Raw genomic sequence first — 20666 nt, forward strand, 5'->3', positions numbered from 1 at the left:
AATGACAGGTATTCTGTTTATTTCACAGAAAATTTATTTAATGTTTTATTTGCTGGAGGCTGATGCAATACATGCATCAGCAGCTGAGTCCACGTTACACCCAGCAGATGCTTTGTTTATAACTGGTTATACGGCTGCTGTATATGCAGTACTGTAATTTAAGCACAGAGCTGTCAAACCTGAACACTGCCAAGATGATTTCTAAATAGTTTTAGGTAAGACAGCCTCTGATCCCAGTATTGTAGAGATCAGCTCATTCACAGAAATTATCTTCTTTTCACAAAGGTACATCCTTTTTTCTTATATTTTCTTATAATTATTCTTATGTAAGGATCAGTTTTGGATTAATACTTACCAAAAGAGAAAGGACAGACAGACATGGTTCTAATGTGGGAAAGTGTCCAGGTCTCTCACACAGGCACATCCCAGCAGGGCTGACAATCATTAGCCCAGGCTGAGCCTCCACACTGTAGGTTATGGCAGTTTGAAACCTCAGCATACTCCTCTCCCCAAAGCAAAACCTGGAAACAACAACAACAGAAGAACTGTGTCTCTTACTCTAATATCCAGGGAATGACCAGCAGGGAGTAGCGGGTGACTGTGACATTCATGGGCTCATTTTCATTATTCTACTTGTTCCTTTTTACTTATCCCCATCCAGGCCCTTTAGTCTTCATCTTGCATTAGCGTAAGTGCCAGTGAAGTCCTTTACATTAGGTGCCAGTGTGACCACTTGTTACTGATCAGGTGGGAGATTCAGGCAAGCCCTGCCTTAGCCTCAGATTTTGGCAGCAGTTTGAATTTAGTATGGCCTGCACCTAAAATCACTCCAGACTGCAAGTTCTAAGGATGGCAGATCAGGTTTATTATAAAACGAGTTATTTATTGAATAGATAGGCAATAACAGACAAAAAGTCTTAAACAGAGTTACTTATTACAGAGTATAAAACAAAGGGAAATTGTAGATTACATAGAACAGTGCACAATGTAGAGGTACCTATATTAAAGCTAGCAAAGAGCTAGTATAGATTAAGAGTCAATGTAATTTACCACCAAAATAATGATAGTGTACAGTTCTTTCACTCAGCCCCTGGGAGAGTAACCATGAGGTAGGTATCCCAGATTCGGGGAGAAAGCCCCACACATTTCCAGGGAACATGCAGAAGACTTCTGCTTTGTGAAAGTTTGGTGTAGCTTTTATAGTGTGAAAAGTGAACTCAGTCAGAAATTCCAGCTTATCTTTCCAGATCTCACTTCCACAGCAAGATATCTATTGACAGCTGGAAGCATTACTTTCATGGCATCAAAAAAATTCACTGCAAGACAAGCTGTCTTGATTGAGTTATTTCACCAATTAGCAAGCTCCTGTGAAGGGCAAGATGCCCTGAGTTATTTCACCAGCTAACAAGACACAGATAAGCTCTTCTGAGGGGCAAGGTGCCCTGCTACACCACACCACAACATAGATGTAGCTAGTGCAATCACGTAACACTCCAGAGCTGCTAGATATTCAATTGCTCTGAGTCTTCTTGGTCCTCTGAGCAGTTGTAGTTTCTTGGCACTTACTGAAAGTAACCACTGTATAATTTGGTTCAGCATTCAAAGTGTGTATAAGTAAAACTTCTCTATTGCCAGTGTAGCTACAGAGTTGCTTATCAGTTGTTTCACATTTGTTTGTAGTATGCATCTTACAGAATCTTGTTGCAAAGACAAGAGATGATGAAGAGAAGCCTCTCATAGGAAACTTTCTAGAAAGATGAGGTTTTGTGCAGTATAGAATAGATGTGGTGGTTTTGCATGAGCTGCTGTTCCACTCAGCATGGCAGCAGTTGTTACCCACCTTGCCCTGCCAGCGTAAGACACAGACAGATAAATGGCTTCTCAAGGAACAACACACAGTACAAAGCAGCCTACAAATCTCTTGTAATCTGAGTAGTTGTCAGGTGGAAAGTCTTCCGAGTTCTTACACAACTCAATGAGAGTCTTCCTTTGTTTTCCCCATAACAGGACGCACATCGGAGCAAGGCTGCTGGAAAAGCAGCATTGCACAAGGAACCATCATGTCTGTCCCCACACATGCCAGCAGGACTGAAGGCTCACTGAGCTAGGACAATATGCTTGCTTGAAAGTACCCTCTGCCTAGAATGGCAAATGGGAATAGATATGTTTTAAATAATCACTATGATTTTTGCTTGGGGGAAAAATTATTTCCTAATTCAAAGTCAGTACTGCTTCTCTCCTAGGGCCTTCTCTGCTGAGATCTCAAGTTTTTAATACCTTGCTTACAACAAATACAGTTAACATTGCAAACCATTTTACTCATCAGTAACTTAATTGACCAAGCCAGCTTCTGTGGAATAAAAGATATAGAACAGTTTTCCTTTAGGTACATATGTTCTAAAACTAGAAATTGCTTCAGCCAGCACCATAATTATTATGCTACTATTTTGTAAGCAGTAGGGATTTTTATTTTTTTTATTTAGGTTAAATATTTTACTGTTGGTATCGTAATAGTTTTATTTCTTGCCAGCAGAGTCAGATCTGAGATGATCCCTAATGAACTGGAAAATTGCCAGCATTTTTAGTAAAACACCAGCAGATAATGTATACATGATCCAAAAAGAGTGCTGATGAGTTTTTCCCCTCACTTAAAATGCCAGCAAAGTATATGTGTGAAGCAGAAAAGGTCACATCAGCCTTAGAAATAATGTACATAAAACCAGATCAAACTACAGAAGACCTAAGAGCAGTGGTTGTATTATCTGCATGGTACATTTGCTTTCCATCTGCACATGATCAAAGTACTGCTGCAGCAGACACCAGCAGCCTGTTTGCAGCTGACACAACCAGCTGAAGTGTTGGCAGGTAGGCTCTTGGTATGACAGGCTCACAGAGCTTACTAAGCTCAGCCAGCTCAGCTAGTGCTCTGGAATTAATATTTTCCTGAGATTTGTGGTTTTTTGTTTGTATTCCACTATGGTCAGTTTTGACCAGGTACTCTGCCATTGGATGCCATCTATCTCAACACGGTCTTTCAGCTCAAAATCCCTCTTGTGAAGAAGAGACATTCTCATCCATTTGTGGTGTGAGAGTAGTCATGACTTATTGTTCCTATACCTGCAGTGCCACTTGGGGCAGCATCTCCATCCTTTGCTGTGACAGAACTTGGAGCTTCACTGCAGCTTTCAGATTCTTCTCACATACACTCTCATCCATTCTCAGGCCCTCTGCAGCTGTTCACAACAAGTAGCTTTACACCAAGATTTGGCTTGGTGTTTATGATTTTAAGACTGTAAAACAGTCTCAAAAGCTTCTGGAGACAAATTCAGGTACAGATGATATACTAGCACCAACTGGGGAGTCATATGACAGATCTGTTACTGCACTTGGTTCAGGCAGCATTCATCCACAAATTTTATCAGTTTGGTTCACATATAATTTATCACTGGCTATGCCAAATTTCTGTATGTTTCACTGAACCAAACTTCAGCCATATAAAATGTATTTTCAGTCAATGCTCCCATGTGAATTACTGGATATTTTTCTATGCTCATTGTAGTGTATAGGGAGGTTTGACTACTATTCCATAGATGGATCTCATGTAGCTTTTAAGATTAGTGATTTTTTTGAAAGATCTGTGTGACTGTTTTTCAGGATGTGCTGAATCCTTATAGGCTTGGAAACTGGACTTCTCCCCTAATAAGGTTGCCTTCTCCTCCAGACTCTAAGTCTGTGAACTCCTTGATTTCCCTTTTTCATGTGCCACAGAAACAACAGAAGTTTCATATTGCATTCAAGTGATCTGTCACAGTTGCAGATCATCGCAGTGATGGTAGTGATTTTTGTCCTGCAATTTGTGTACAACTACCCAAATATACTTGGAAGGGTGCTTCATGCTATTTTCCTCTGCTTCATGTGGGGTTGTGCAAACAACTCAAATTGGTGCTCTGATGCATGGAGTGAAATTGTCAGACAATTGTGGAATCATGATCATGTTATTATGATGCTTGCTGTTTTGATCCCAGGATCAGTGATCATTCAGCAGACTTGGAGATCACTTGGGACATTTTCTTCTAGTCTATAAGCAGGGAGGACCAGAGATGTTTACCTGCTTTGTGACCAGAGATGTTTACCTGCTTTGTGGCAAGGGTCATCTTGGCTCATCTGCTGGTTTGTTCCTCTGTCACAGCAGAGGTTTGAGAGCATGCCCTTACAGGAGACACAGGTCTGGGACATGGGAGCACGCTCCTGGATGTTCCTTTCCATGGTGCAGACACTCTGGTCTCCAGCAGAGTTTGCCTAACCCAAGCAATCGCCACTTAAACTAATAGGATAACCTTGTTACTATAATGGACTGTGATATACATCACATCAGTTTATAAGATTTAATAGCCTGTCTGAGCTAAAAGCTCTGTGGAAGTTCAAAGTGGGGGTTTGATATGCTCAGGCCTGCGGGGGGTGACTGTTCTTTATTTCCTGCCAGCACTTACATTGCATCAGTTCATATTATCACATGCCTGATCTGAAAACTGGCATTAGTTTCATGCCAGCTGCAACATACTTTTAACCAGACAAGAAAACATCAGTTCAACTCAAAAAACTGTTTGGAAGGGGCTGCAGAGCTCATTTGAGCGGTTTTATAGTGGTGTAACTTTATGATGGAGGAAGGAGAGAAAGGTACAGGTGAGACCTAACAATTTGCTATTGAATTGCAGCTCAAGATGGAAAATTTAACCAATGAGAGAAGTGTTGTGCTATTTACTGGATGCACTCCTAGCACCTATCTGAGGAAGTTAGAAGTGTTTTAGTGTGTGGCCATTCCCTACTCTCCAAGAGTTCTTTGCCTCCTAATGTAGAACTGTGACCTCCAGACCTCCCTGAAGGGACACAAAGCTGAAGAGTCATATAACTCTAGCAAAGGGCTAGGACAATGGTTTTGCAGATACTGAGCTATTCAAGCAAGTAGAAACAACTTTGTAACACCCAACATTTTAGTTCCTATACTCAGTGTCCTATTTATAATATAGAAATAGAATCACTCCACCATCACAAGCCTCTCACAATAATAGAAGCCACTTATGTTTAATGGATGTACTTTTGGGTAAAATTTTGGACATGTTCAAGGGATAAAATTGGGTGATCAGTACATATTTCTTTTCTCTTGCATCACAGGCTCTCAACCTTGAATGTAATTTATGACCCTAATGTAGCTAGTTGTGTGTAAGATTGGAAGGTTACTTGGCATTTTCTGTTGAATTGCAGTCCTGAAATCACATTATTATTTTGCAAACTGTCATCCGGATGCTCTTTTATTTGAATTGGATATACTCTCAGAAATACTCTTTTTCTGCAGCTCCTTACATTCTATATTTAAATACATACTTTTTACAACATGTTGGTGCAAAGAAAGTCTTTGCTAAGACTGCATTTCAAATCTGACAAGTACTTTTACAATTTTATTATCGTTTTCTGAAGTTCAAAAAGTGCTTTGGACAATGATTTCTGTTCTACAGCTCCCAGTGCTTTATAGCCTATATCTTTTATGGCTGATTTCTGCCTATAAACATATTCATAAAACCTCTCACAACCAGAAACAATCATCTATTTTTTTAAAGCCCGAGTATAATCTACTGTTTTGAACTGTGCAATAGGAATGTTTTATGCAAAGGCATTACTCTACAGTGAAGCAGTCTCCAACCAGCACGAATTTGTGTAAGTTACAGTCTTGATTTATTGTTTTGACAAGCTATGGTCTGTAAAAGACTGCTAGTGGAGATAACAATAGTGGATATAAAAATAGCTTTTAAAAACTGTCATCCACCCATGGCCCCTTGAAATATCAGAATTTTTTTCAATGAAAGGTACCAACACTAACACAGAGTTTGTGAGTGTGCATATGCTCATATTGAATCATTTCCTCCTGCCTTTGGTAGGATTTCAGTGTAGAGGTTCTGTACAACCAGTACATTTTCTCTGAGGACCAGTACAGAGGAGAGAGCTCTACAGAGAGTGTAGCCTGTCAGAATGAAAAAAAAAAAAAATCTAAGATAAAAAACTGCTGCTGGTTTAATTTTATTTTTCAGCCAAGGAAATAAATCACTCATTAAGTTCTACATGCTAGCTGAATTGGGTTGATTCAGATTTGATACACTACCTTTCACTGAAATGGTCATTGTGGTTCATGCCACCCAAGACAAAAGAGTACTAATTTTATTCCTAATGCCTAAACTCATATTTCTAATTTTCTTTAATACTTGGAGCATCATATTTAGCATAAAAATATAAACATCTTGAGTGTAATGCTTGTAGAGTTGTTAGCCTGCCATTTCACACAAGTATCAACTTTGGAGCTTGACAGTCTATATGCCCATATGCTGGGGCAGATTCATAGAATGGGTCATGAATACTACCAGTAATTAGAAAATGAAGTAGCTTCTGGGCATGATTTCAATACGTCTTTACATAAAAAAAGACTAGGATGGTGGCCAAGAAGAAGACAGAGCTATATTGCTCAGTGCATACAGGTGAGCTATTTAAAACTATCACCATACTGTTGATACAGATGGCTTCACTTTCAAAATTATGAAATCAAGTCTGAACAGCTTTCCATAAAGAAAAATAAATCACCTTTTTAAAGCAATTCTTTCTATTCTTATTTATATATTTTTTAAAACCATTTTCTCTGAAACTTTCATGCAGAATTTGGTGACACCTATTGGTTCTAAGAAAGAGAAAACCAGCACCCTTCTCTTACCTTTTATAGTGTTTATCAGCATAAATTTGGGAGAAACCTCTGCATCCACTTGGTTGTTGTGGTTTATTTAAAAAATTATCTACTGCTGTCTAAAACCTCAATCTAGTGCTGCAGTTGCTTCCAACAGAAGAAAGCACAAAGGCTGAACCAATTTATTTTGTGGGATTGCTCTGTGCCAAACCACTTTCAAATCTGTACATTGATGCAAGTTCCACACATGCTCATTGGCCCAGGTTTGTTGATACTCTTTAGCATCTGTCCAGGGTGGGATGTGTGTGTCATTTACCCCTTGCTCTGTGAGGTCTGCAGGAGCTCCACAATATCACAGGGCTTTCCTTCAATGCCCATGGTTCTTTTTTCAGAGGCAGTAATTGACTAAGCATGACATAGAAGCATCCCCACTTGACAATATATACCTTCTGATTTTTTTGACTCTGCATGGAATAATTCTGTCCATCCAACTATCTTGGTGTAGCCCTGAGGTAATGAGATTTTTCTGGCTTCCACTCTGAAAAAATTAGACTGCCAATGCAATGTGTGCTGGAAGCATGAAAAAGGAGGAAAGATGGGAAAGAAATTTGTATATAGCCAGTGTTTCAGTACTATTCTTGCAAATCAGAAACTTTCCTACCATGGATTTAACCCCTTCAAATTTTAAATCACATACACTGTACAGTGGGAGCAGAGCTTTTAAGTACTTGAGGACTCATGTCAGATAAGTTCTTTGTTCATTTTCAAGTAAATGATAATATTTCCTTGAGCCTCCCATAATAAATAATGTTTTCTAGATCTCAGATGATTGTCTTTGCTCCTTTGCAGACTGTTTCCGTCCTGAGAGCATACAGCACCAGCCAAAGTCTGGTAGAATAGATGGGTGACTTTGCCTCTCTCAAGAGACTGTTCCTGTTTACATTTTCTGGAGTGTTGATTCATGCCAGGCTTTTGCTCTGGTGTAAACTCCACATCATTTTCTGCAGAATTGGTATCTAGCCAAGTATTCATCATCCTCCTCTTGTAATTCAGATTTTACATGTGTAAAGACAAGGCATTTAAATTCATATCTGTTTCAATTGCCATGTCCAAACGTGGTCTGTCTTCATTATCCACAGATCTGTGTGATATTTTGTATCTGCACATTTGGAATTTTATTTTTTTTTTCCTTCACTTCTCCAATTTGCTAAGATTTTTTAATTCTGCTTAACCCTCCAGTTTTTTACAACCTATTGCAATGTCACTTGAGCTTTACTTGAGGTTTGTGCAAATGGCAAATTCTGTTCTAAATCCTGATTATAATAATGTCTGTTTGGTCCAGATGCCAGAAATCGAGACATGCAAAGTCCCTGGCTTTCCAAAAATCTATTTTCTCAGCCAGAAATGCAGTGTGTACCACACTGTGGCCCTTAAAAATTTCTCAGCTTCCTGCTAAACAAACCTTTATAAAATGGCACCAAAGAATTCCTCCACATCCTGTAGATGGCTTCTGATTTACAGCTCAAATTAGCAGCTTGCTCTTCAGGTCCATTTCCAGCCTTAAGATCAAGATCTAGGACTTCATGGGACACGTTCCAATAGGATCCAGTTATGCACAAAGCCCTCCACTCCATGGAGCTGCTGAATTGCACTGTGCAGATTTTAGTGCAACATTGAACTGAATCAGATACTGAACAATGTCTGCAGATGATCTCAAGACAATTTCTACTTTGATTTTGATTATAGGATATCAGCAGGTTTTGCATCTCTGTGACAGCAATTATGTGCCTTCAGTATTTCTGCAGTTTCTAACCCTGGAAGTATATCTGTGAATCCATTTATCTCAGACTTGAGTGAGAAAAGTGAATACATGTTTTATTTACAGTCTTAGGAGAGTTCAGTATGGGCATTGACCTGATGACTACCTTATTTGAATTATCCCCAGACAAACCAGCATCTGTTTCATTTTCACGTAAGTAACCAAAATATCATTATTCTAGCTGCAAGACAAGTTTTCTGTCAAGAGGCAAAGGTAAATGCCTCCTGCAATCTGTGAAGTGAAATTTATGATAAACACTCTGAAATTTGCTGTGTTAGTTTACTTATGAAATGCTATGCATGTCTCTTGATAGACCAGGAACAAATGAGACTCAAAAGGGTTGACATTAGTTCTTTGATAAACTGCCAGGACAGTATCCTTTGTCAGGGAACAAGATTCTTGTATAAGCTTTACACATTTCAAAATGTACCTCTTCTGTTTGTGGGAAAACAGCACAGAAATATCTCTTCAAGTGAATTGTTTGGAAAATCAACCCCTGTGATGTTCTCTGTTTTTAAGATGGTGCATCAGTGTTATTTTCAGTGCTGGAGAGGCACTGTGGGCGAGATATTATAGAAGTCCATTTGCCCCCTACAGAGAATGAGATGCCTGCAAGGAGAGAAGAGATCCCATGCCCTCCACTCTCCTTGTTCTCCAGCAGAAAGTTTAGCTGATGCTGCAGAACTTCCCTGGCTTTTTCGTTCTAGGGCAAATAACCACTCTGTTTTCCCATGAGTGCAAATGATGTGTGGACATGCAGGGAATTGGGAGTGGAGAGGTGGTGATAAGTCAGGAAGAGCACAGTGGGAGAACAGTAGCAATAATTTTCCTTTTCAAAGCACTGCAGACATGCAAAGGACCTCTCAAAATACCCAGGGAAAAGGTAAACAGCAGGGAAGAAAGTAGTTTGGAGGAGTGTTTTCAGATCACTCTCAGGGGAGCACAGGGCAGGGGTTTTGAAGAGGCTCCCAGAGGACCCTGAAGGAGAACAAACCCTAAGCTCTCAGTCCACAGGAAATGTTTCAAGTCCCCAGCTTTCTGCTTTGCAGTAGGTTTTAATGCCTAGCCCGTCATGTAGTGATTTTTTTGACAGAATGACAGTTTAAACAGCAAAACTGTTCAAAGCACAGTCTTTGTTCCTGACTTGTTCAAAGGGCATTCAGGGAAGACGAATAGTCCTTTGTCAGTCATATACATGTTATTAGTCGATATGGCTTAATCATATGGGCCCTGTTATTTCAGGGGTATTTTCATTTGACCTTAAACCAAACAGCATCACCAAAACAAAGAAATTATTATAAACACTGAATGTAAACTATGATGCCTTAATTTTTACACTTATCTTATTGCATTTGCTTGCATTTCCATTTCTGCTATGTATAGGGATATTATTATTCTATAGAAGAGTGATGTTAAGAGACATGTTTTTTGTAAATCAAAAGGCATTATTGCTATTGCAGCTAATTTCCAGTATGAGTTCCTATAATGGTAATTTAATAGATTAATAAATTTTTAATGCCAAGACAGAGTATTGTGACTATCTTAATGGAAGTGGTAATGCTTTAAAAACATTCATATATTTACTGGAAGGTAATAACATGCTTATAATTTCTGTAGGCATGAAAGGGTTCAAAACTTATCAAAATGTGGGTATTGGAATGCCTGAGACTATATTTTTTTTATACTGCCATGTTTTTTTAATGTGGTATTGCAAGATACTGATAAAGTTTATAAAATTACTTAAATTTACATATTTGTGTATTAAAAATTATGTTTTTTCATCACCTATTTAGCTTTTTGCCTTATTACTTTCATTAATAGTTTGTTGGATATGAAAGTTTCCTAATCTCCGCAGGCACAGCTGGCCCTAGGCTGTAAGACAAGGAAGGCTGATAGATGGGCTTTAACTGCAGACAGATTTCATCTGTCTCATCTAATACTTATTAAGAAATCTAACCTTGGTTAAGCTGTATTATACAAACCTTCAATTGTATCAAGGACTGCCAAATAGTTGTTTTCTGCTTTTACTGGACTTACATCTCCACCTACTGGCTGATAGGACAAAGTCCCTTTACAGTGTTGGTTTAAATGAAATCTAAGCAGTGGTTTTGCCTGTAAAAGCTTTTCTTATTCATTTATAGCCACAATTTTCAGGTGAGGTTTATTAAAAGTTGTTTGGCCATCTATATAATGAAGCCACTGATTTTAAACTCGTTGGCCTATGAGTATTAGCTTTGCTCTTAATAATGAAAATATAGAAGAATTTTTAAATCAGGAAAGGATATCTATCTATCTATCTATCTATCTATCTATCTATCTATCTATCTATCTATCTATCTATCTATCATCTATCTATCTGTCTTTCAGTGGGAATGCATGAGAACATCCAATAGCCAAATACACAGTACACCTATAAAAAGATACTCCTGTGTAACTCAATAAAGGTTAATAGCATAACAAGAATGATAGCTGCAGAGAAGTAACTTTTAAAAAGACAAACATAAAGATCTCTTGTAGCAGAGCACTCAGATGACCCATTAGGTGATTATCATCCAGAAGGAAAAAAAAGAAAAAGAAGGAAAAAAAAATCCCAATGCCAGTTTGGAAGTTAGCAAAAAATAAGTCTTCAACTTCATTCACGTTTCCAGAGGGAGAAAGTGAGAACGTTAAATAGATACCAAATTAGAGCACAGGGTGTTCTTTCATACCTTAGTTTTCTCCAAAGATTTTGTTTTCTCATTCCTTATGATGGGGCATTCACCTGTGAAAGCTGATGTCATGTCCTCTCTACCACCACCTTAGAATCTTCTGACTGACATTTCTACTTAACTTCCATTTCATTAGCAAGTTGGTCTTCAGAAAGCTTCCTACTAAAAACAAATTGGTAAAATCTTAACTATTGTGAGGAACCTTAAGTATACAATCTGCCAAGTAATCATATAAAGAATAAATACAGTACAGTGCACAGTGTAACTAGAAATTTGCTGCTTGGGCTTAGTAACAGTAACTCCCACACACACCCCGTGAATTTTATGGAGATCAGTTTAGATCTAGATACCACATCAGGTGCATCTACAAAAAAGCCATATGAACCACTTAGAATTAAATATCTTTTTTCTGTAGAAGTACATGTTAAGCAGTGCTAGAATTCAGGTGCTAGATGATGAAGGTTTCTTTTGAATTTGTTTTTTTCTCTCTAAACAATTTCTTCAAATAGTTACAATAATAACACAAAATAGGAGCATGCTCTGAATGAAAAGTAGCTATTACCCAGCTGGAACAGAAATTTTCCAAAAATGTGGAAGATAACTGAAAGAAAATTGAAAGGCACTTTGTAAACAATAGACACCAGCAGAAATCTTAATTACCTAGTGAGACAATCTCTGTAGTTTTCAAGTTGGCTGAATTTTGAATGCTTTTGTTTGACAAAAATAGAAGAAATAATTATGAAACTTAAATGAATTTGTAAGTTTCTGTATGTTTTGACATTCCAGACATAATAGAAAATCAAAAAATACCCCAAGAGAAGGGGTAAAAACAGAAAGTTGTGGAGTTCAAACCATAAGGCAGGAACACCAGCAGGACTAGAGAGCTTCCTGCAACTTGACAGCTGCAGAGATGATGCCTCAGTTCTCTGAAAATGCTGGTCTTTCTGGAAATTAATTGAACATACCTAAGCAGTCAGGCTGTTTAAAAATATTTGATCTGTCAGATAATTCCTGGTCTGTTGCTAAAGAGAGCTCAGATCCTGTTACAATCTTCACTTCCTTGGCCTTTTGCAGCCTCTTCTCAGAAAATACGAGCCCCATATTCATCTGGTGGTTCCAGCACAGCTCTAAGTTTATTTTCACATCTCCATTTTGAAAAGTGCAGGCCAGATTTGCATGCAGCATCATACCGCATACAGTCCTCAGCACTTGAGCTATGTCTGCTGGAAAGATCTTGTATTAACAGATCTTAAAGTTGTGTTTGCCCTTTCCAAAGCCTATCTGTTGCTGGTTTCTTCCATTCCTGAACAATCTGGCCTTGCATATATCAGATACCTGGGGCAGCTATTCTTGCAAATGTTCTATTGATCCAATCATGGCTCTGATGAAGTAATGGACTCAAGGTGTATGGAAGAGCAGCAAGGTGAGATGTACTTGAAAGATTCCCTGAGAACTTTTATGTTGCTTTTCTAATACTTGAATCCATTTTCATTCAATAAGCATTGTCTTTTTTTTTTTTTTTTACTTCCATTTCTAATGAGGCCTAAAATTAACATAGCTTTTTAGTTTCCTTTCTTATTTGTAACATCAATGATAGTAGTAACAAAGCACTAGGAATCATTGTTGTAAAGCTGGAGGCAGAAGTCAAAAGTATTTTGGATAAATCCTGTAGGTTGGGAAGAGTGTTTTGAGTTATTTGGTCTATCACAATATAACTAACACTTAACATCTCTACATTTAAACTACAGTTTGTCTGGGGGAGAGGCAGTCCATGTGAATTTTAGTTAAAACCTATTTTGAACTCCCTGTTGTCATCATACCTTAAGAGATACGCTTTTATTAAAAAGCTGATGTAAATGCACTAATTTTCTTTTGGGAGTTTAATTTTCATATTGTGATTTTCATGTGTAATAGCATGAAAAAACCCTACATTTTAAGAGAAGAATTATTCCAGTTGATTATTCTGAAATTTCTGAAACCCATAGATGAGCATATGCTACTGGTGAGCAAGATTTTAGCACGCAAATTTAGCAAGAGAGTCTGACAGGGATGACTAGCATTTTGATACTCAAAATGCACCTTGAAATTTCTGGTGTCTTTCTGGTATATTTTCTGTTTGTGTAAATAAACTTGGTGTTAGCCATAAGTCAATGTCTGTTAATATTTACATTGGACAAGCTTGCCTTTCTGAACCTTTTCATCTCTCTCTGGCTTTTGTCCCTGTAAGAGTAATGTTAACACTATACACATCCTTCCAGACATATGACAGTAATGGGAAAAGTAAACTTAGGTGTCCTTAATCCATTTTTCAAAGTTAGGTAATTCAGTCTGAAGAATGCAGTGTTTTGGAGAGTCTCTTGTTGGGACACAGAAAATCTGTAGATGAAAACAATAGCTGGAGCAGTAGAAGCTCATGACAGTGCCAGAGGCAGGGCTGGTCACTGACATGCTGTGAGATTTGTTAGCTGAAGCAGATCCTTGGGGGTTTTCATGACAGCTTTCCTTTCTGCACATTGATATTCCTCATTTCTGAATTATTCAGCATTGCTGCTGCTTAGCCAGAGAGTGTCTCTGGAGCATAATTAGCTAAGCAATGAGTAAAAACAGGAAAAAAGAAATGTCCCAATTATATATTCATTGTTTTGTGAGTACTTGAATAGCAGCTTAAAATACCAACTATAGTTCACAGGAACCTGCAAGCCAGGGCTGGAAAACTTTGGAAAAGATACCCTAGTCTCAGTCAAATTAATATCATAACTCCTATGGCACGAAACAGGCCAAAAGTTAAACCTTTCAAGACATTTAAAAATAGACAGCCATAAAGTAATGCTGATATATGACTTAGCCTACATCTATCTCATTTTTAAGAGAAACAGAAGGACCGTCCCTTTCTCCCTGTGTTAAATACTTTGGTTGTTCTTTTTCCATGCCTTACCTTTTTTGGAAATCGAAATTAATTTAGTTTTTACAAAGATAATAATGAGAATATTTGGCTAGTGTTTGATCTACTATTTTTACTGCTGGAGCTATGTTTCTCTAAAAAGGGGATGATGTTTCAGGTTTGGGAGCTTGGTAAGTTTTTGTTTAAGTGTCTAGGTGCTTTAATGTTTTTCTCCTGGTCACTCAGAGAATTCCCAGTTGGTTTCCTTTCAATAAAAATAGGCTGGTTTAATTTGAAGAGCACTGTCTTTCTTGACAATGATTGGAACTCTCTAATCTTTGGCAAAAGTTACTATGAGGTGTGCAGAATACATAACCTCTGTCTTTGCCATGACTGAGGTATGTGGAAGAAACAGCCTTTCCTGCTGGCCCTTGGTCAGTGCCAAGTGAACCCACTTTGGTTTTGGTTTTCCTTTGGAAGACGGATATTTGTGTTTAGCTGCTGGCTAAAACAAACCCTTGAAGGTCTCTGAAAAAACAATGTGCACACTTCTTGGGATTGAAACAAAATTTTAAGAAATGAAGCAAGAAAATTATTTTTTTAATTCCATGTGCACTTAATTAAAAGAAATTACTTCTTGTTTCTTTGACTTTTCATGAGGAGCTTTTAAAGAGGGTCTTTCTTAAAAGCTTTTATTTGCATCACAGGTTTGAGTGTTATGAAAGCATTCTACTGAGGTAGAAAGATACTTCTAGAAATACTAGATACTTCTAGAAAGATAAGTGACTTACTGTAGAGCCTTCAAACAGGAGCATCCACAGAGGACACTGTTGAGCCCAAATTTTGCTACCATATCTTAGGCCTTCTTCCCCCATTTTCTCCAGCTGTTAGCTTTCATTATAACTTATGTAATTTAAATTAACCAGTCAATTAGCTCTTTGGCAGAAATAATTTTTAAAAAATCAAATCAAATTATTTCCTAAAATATTTTTGGATATATAGTTGTCATGTGTATAAATTTAAGTAAATAACACAAAAATAAATTTCATCAATATTTAATGGCAACTAGCATCTCTTTCACTTGGTCTTCAGCTGATGGATACAGAGTTCTATTATCTTAAAAACAGATGGAAAATACATTTCAGCTTTCTGTGTACAGGATTTATAGGAAAGCAAATGGCCAACAGGATATTTACACTGAAGCAAGGATAAAGAGCAGTATCATACTCTATTAATGGGTCACAACAAAAACAGTTCAAATATGGAACTTCTGATCCATGAAGATAAATTTCAAAATACTATTAATGAAATAATTTTGAATGGCAAAGATACTCAAAGATAAGTGCATGCAAATATTTCATAAGCCTAAGAAATAAGCTGGTTTCAACAAGGAAAGTGTTGTGAATTTGAGATGTCTGAATGTAAATGTCAGTTATTGCAAATAAATGAGAATAATCAGAAATGCTGGCATAAAGGCAAATGTTTTGTTAGAGTTCTTATGTTTTATCATTGTCAGAAGTAAGATTGATGCCTGAGTAAAACATCCTGGAGGACAGGCTTAAAGCCAAATTAGCCATCCATCCATATTAGTTACCTGCAGGAGTGATGTCAGAGTTGGCTCCAGGGACACTCCAGCTGGTGTTCTCCAAATGAAATACTGAGTGTCATCAGTCTGAGTGCACCTTGCAGACATGCTTTCCTGCCCTCAGGCTAGGGTTTACACTCTCTGATAGTAACAACAAGCAGAGGAGGGGAGCCAGGGAAAAGTTGTTTGAGATAAAGGTTGTGCTGTCTGTGGCTTCTCCAGATCCTTCCAGAACTGGAGTGATTGTGTGGCTCTGACTTCAAGCACCCAGAAACCTGCAGATCTGGGGCATCACTGCAGGTGCCAATGATACTACTGGGTACAGCGTGACTGGAAAAGGTGGGCATATATTTTTCTGGGTCTCAGAAGCAGCCTAAAATTCAGAATGCTCTCAGGAGCACTCTACCAGGTACAGCAGATGCAGGGATTACCCCAGTGATTTGTAAATCTGATCTAGTGTGAGGAGGAGGAGGAGGATTTGTGTGGTGTGCAAGGTTATGTATGCTTGCTAAGTTTTGGAACAGGCAAGAGACAGGTTTATTGACTCACTCTGGGTGAGGGAAGAAGGGAAAAGAAAAGGAGGATGGTAGGTAGCATGGAATACTTGAGCTGTGTTTAAACCACCTGATTCAGGGGTGGTGATGGTGGCATTGAGTTGATGGTTAAACTAGATCATCTTGAAGGGCTCTTCCTACCTTGATGATTCTGTGATTTTGTAATCATAAAGAATTGAACAACACTCTCTTTGATCATGAATCAAAAATGACACACTGCTGGCTTGGTGCTGCCTCCCATGCTTTACAATACCCACCTCCAAGAGCCATGTAAACTCAAGAAAACCCACTGCACTCAGGAAAATGGTATAGTTTTCTAGTGCTTGAGTGAATTCAGCAGTCTGAGGAAGATAAAGTTGTTGTTGCATGGGGATAAGACCACACACCTGCAGGCTATGGCAGGGAGGGTTAGAAGAGTGAGCAGGGAGTTCTTTTCCTTTGGGAACAGGGAATACCTGAAGCCGTATTAGGAACTTAGCTATTTTAAAGAGTTGGGAGGCAGTGATTGTGATCTCCCTTCAAAGGCTTTTGGTGTTGCCAGTATTGCTTTCTCCTAAAGTTTGTAGAGTGTGGATACACCTTTATCATCTGCATTTTTCATCAGATGACCACATGACAAGCTGAGAAGTTGCTGTCAAAGAGTAGCTCTGAATGGTTTGATTTTAAACTGTGAGATTGTCTCAAATATTGATGCAGGTCCCTGAGGGAAATGGCTCTACAGAACTACACAGTTGAGTGTCTTCATTAATTATCTGAACAATAACTATTCAAAACCCAAGTAAGCTGGCATTGGCAGGGGAGTCTTTGAGAATATAGTCAAAGTGCAGTATTGTTTGGTCCTGGGAAATTGAAGAAATAATTTGAAGGAAATAACATGAAATTCAGCACTAAACAGCAAAGAGTGCCACAGCTGAGGAGAAATTTAAAGCATGAATGCAAGTAGATAGTTAGTCAGTACTGTGACAGAAAGGATGAAAGTGTTAAATTGTTAAATAAAGTTATATTTTCATCCTAAGAGGTGTTAACATTTATAAAAGTTGCAGGTGGATATCCCAGTCTGCCTATCTGTCATGGACATGTTGCCATGTCCAGATTTGACCACCATGTCTGGGAACCATGGACTAGTCATTTCTAGACTCCAGATAAACTTCAGAACAGAGAGGACTGAGAGGGGGAGGATATTATACCCTTCTGATATGCAAAAGTCATTAAAAAGAGGTTAGTGTTGAGTTGTTGCAATGGTGACTAGGGCAGGTTTTTCACAATTGTAGCATTGTTCCCCCTTTATTCACTGAAATTTGCATCAGGTAAAGGCAGTCTGTGATGTGATCAAGGAGAAAACTTTTGCTGAAGTTCATCAGCCCTTAATATTTTACAGAGGATTGTACAGAATTTCAGTGGCAGTGGTGGTTTACTTGTGTACCATTATTTTTTTTTGCAATGAAAATTTTTTTTCCACAGACAAAGATAAGTGCTTAGTGATTTGTTGAATTCTCCAGCTCAGTCAAGGGACTTAATTTAGTAACTGAGATAGAGGGAGGAGTGTTGTTAATTCACTGATGTATTTCATTTATGTGTTTGTTTCCTAGGAGGGAAACATAACATAATAATGAAATCTTTTGTGATAAAGTCGGTTTGCAAGGCGTACAATAACAGGGAGTGTTTAACTTGAAAATGTTTTATTTTAGGATTTAAAATACTGTAAAGCAATTCAAAGAAAAATGCAAACAATATATTCAAATTTAATGTTTGGGCCATGTGTGAAATAATATTTCAAAGAATTGTTTTAAATGTAGCTTCCTATGTAATAGCCCTAAAAATATTTTATTCAGTATTATAGGTCAGTATAGAGGCCCAGCTAGAGTGGTTTAGTGACTGAGGAAAGCCCTCCTCATGTATCAGTTTCTAAACAAACATCTTTTTTGCAATAATTGATATTTCAAAGGATTATTTACATCAGCAGACAAGCCATGCACTTCCTGAAAATGGATTATTTCTGTGTTTTACTACTTACTGCAATAGATCGTATGATGACTTCTTACTAGAAAATATATTTAAAAGATGTTACATTAATCTCCACCTAGAGTACAAATTAGCTGTGTTTCATCAATGGAACTGTAGCTGGAAAACTGAACTCAAAATCTTTCATGCGAGGAAAAAAATGTTCTTGATTATATTTCTTTCTCTGAAACAGAAGCTTTTTATTACATACATTACTTGTCAAGAATATGATACATATTTCTTGCTACATACTTGGCTGTTGGCTTTTGTCTTGATAATGAAATACATACACACATGCTCTGAATGGATCTTGACAGTGGAGTGAACTTCATTATTCCACAGAGAGGTGAAGGAATATTGGCTCAGTTGCACAGTGTTCATCATGTGGACACTATTGCTCATGGCAATGGGAGTTTGTGGAGAATGACATTATTCATTTGGAGTTTTGCCTGGCACCCATCTTTATTATTAGTGCACAGTAAATAATGTGATGATCTTGAAGGACTACCAGAAATGCATACATGGATCTTGCACTCGCATCTGCTGTGTAATTTCAGAGTCGTTCAATTTACTGAAACAAAAATAGGAAGACTTTTTTCATTGTCTCTTAATTTTCTTCCTAGTCATCACTTCAGATGGCACCTGTCTGTAATTAGAGTCTGTGTCCTACAGCAATCAAGGTGTGTCTTTAAAAACCCCAAACAGGTGGTGCATCTCTTGCATCCATTTCCTTCTGACTTATTAAATCCCCCAGGAAGTGAAACCAAGTCTCAAGGTGAGTTCCTCCCCTGTGATGCAGGAGGAGGACTGTTGCTTCTGCATGGAGATTTGGAGTAGTTTAGCTGAGTTTTCTCCTTGGAAAACAGAGGTGTATAAACCACTCCTAGATTAATGGGAAGGTATCTAAAGGGTATTGGTACAGACAGGGTGATGTATGGAGGAAGAAAATTGCTAATGCAGAGCATGCTGTGTCAGATTTGCTTGAAGCTGTTCTCCCTGCTCTCGAAAGAGAAGCAATGAAGACAAAATGCTGACCTCTGTGAAGCTCATTCTTCTTCTAAGAAAATGTACTTAGTCTTTCTTTCTTGCTATTATTCTTTGTCAATAAATTGTACCTTCCAGGTAGAGCAGGTTTCGGCCTCCAGGAATAGTTGCACCTGCAAGTGATTGAAAGATGTTGTCAGGAATCCACTTCACCTGAGCCCAAAACACCATTTAGTTGTGACCATATCACTTTTCTGCCTCTATGGGGAGATTAAGCCTCATCACTAATCAAAAAACTAAGTTATGAATGGAGTTCTTTTAGCAATACTTGAAAGCAGATGTTTTCCCTTTGACTTGATTCTTTTCCCACTTGCTCCTAATATTAATTGTTAATGGAACAACATCCTGTGTAATTACTGTGGAAGCATGGTTCTGCTTTTAAAGGATAGGTATGAGAAGAAAATATTCATAGTGTTCTGTTTCATTTTATCTTCATTTATAAATGTAGCATTTAGAAGAATAGCATCCTGTGTATAGCTTCAGAATGAAAGCTTTAAAAGCAACTCTGTCTATGCTAATGATTTCAATCTTTGACCTGCAGTTCTGTGTTTCATAATGTACTTATTTGTGTTTTGCAATTTGTATTTAATTGCTTGTCTAAGAAGGTTCATGCATCACATTCTTCCTTTAAATCTTTCATTAGGCTTTTTTTTTCTTGCCACCAGAACATGGCTGGATGCTACAGCAGCTGCTTTACAGACATAACTATTCTGTCTTATTGCTGGTAATGACAGCCAACAATTTACTGTGTGTATTAAGTTTGGTTCTGTGTTGTACAACTGAAGATTTTAGGAAGATATTTTCACAAACGTAGGACAACAAATGTCAGACTCACCTAATTACTGTTCTCTGCGCTTTCTATGGGCTTTCTTCTGCTAGCTGGAAATGAGTGGTTTGAAAATGTTTTCTCTAGCAAAATGTTCAGATTTATTTTCTTGGTCTTTATGGCATCATAGTTCTCCTTTCTGTTTAGCTGGTAGTGAGGGATTTCTTTTATTTACAAAAGTAAGTGTCAGGAGTGAAACCTGCGGGTGAGATCCATGCTCCCCAGTTCACACCAGCTGCAGAGAGAAACATCCTCTGAGTTTTTCAGGGAACATGGCAAAGTTTCCTAGGCAGGGAGTTGGGAAACAAGCTGTAGGACAGGGTGAAAGCATTCAGGAGATTCAGATCAAGAGATCAAAAAGAAAGAAAGTTATAGTAACAGTACAGACACACATAGACACCTTTGGAGGTGTACAGATTTTATTCAGTCAGCATAGTCTGTGCTGACCCTGGTGGACAAATAACAGATGATAATCTCAAAGATTAAGGGTAGATTACTGCAGCATAAACAGAGGTGATGTAAGT

At 38.0% G+C, this 20666-nt stretch overlaps 1 protein-coding gene across 1 annotated transcript in view; it reads left to right on the plus strand.

The window, feature by feature from the left end:
- GALNTL6 (polypeptide N-acetylgalactosaminyltransferase like 6) overlaps positions 1-20666 on the plus strand; it is a 423774-nt gene that overhangs the window by 353207 nt on the left and 49901 nt on the right. The gene's annotated exons all lie outside the window — the stretch shown is intronic.

This window comes from Poecile atricapillus, chromosome 4 (genome assembly GCF_030490865.1).
Source record: "Poecile atricapillus isolate bPoeAtr1 chromosome 4, bPoeAtr1.hap1, whole genome shotgun sequence".
NCBI classification, from domain to species: Eukaryota; Metazoa; Chordata; class Aves; order Passeriformes; family Paridae; genus Poecile; species Poecile atricapillus.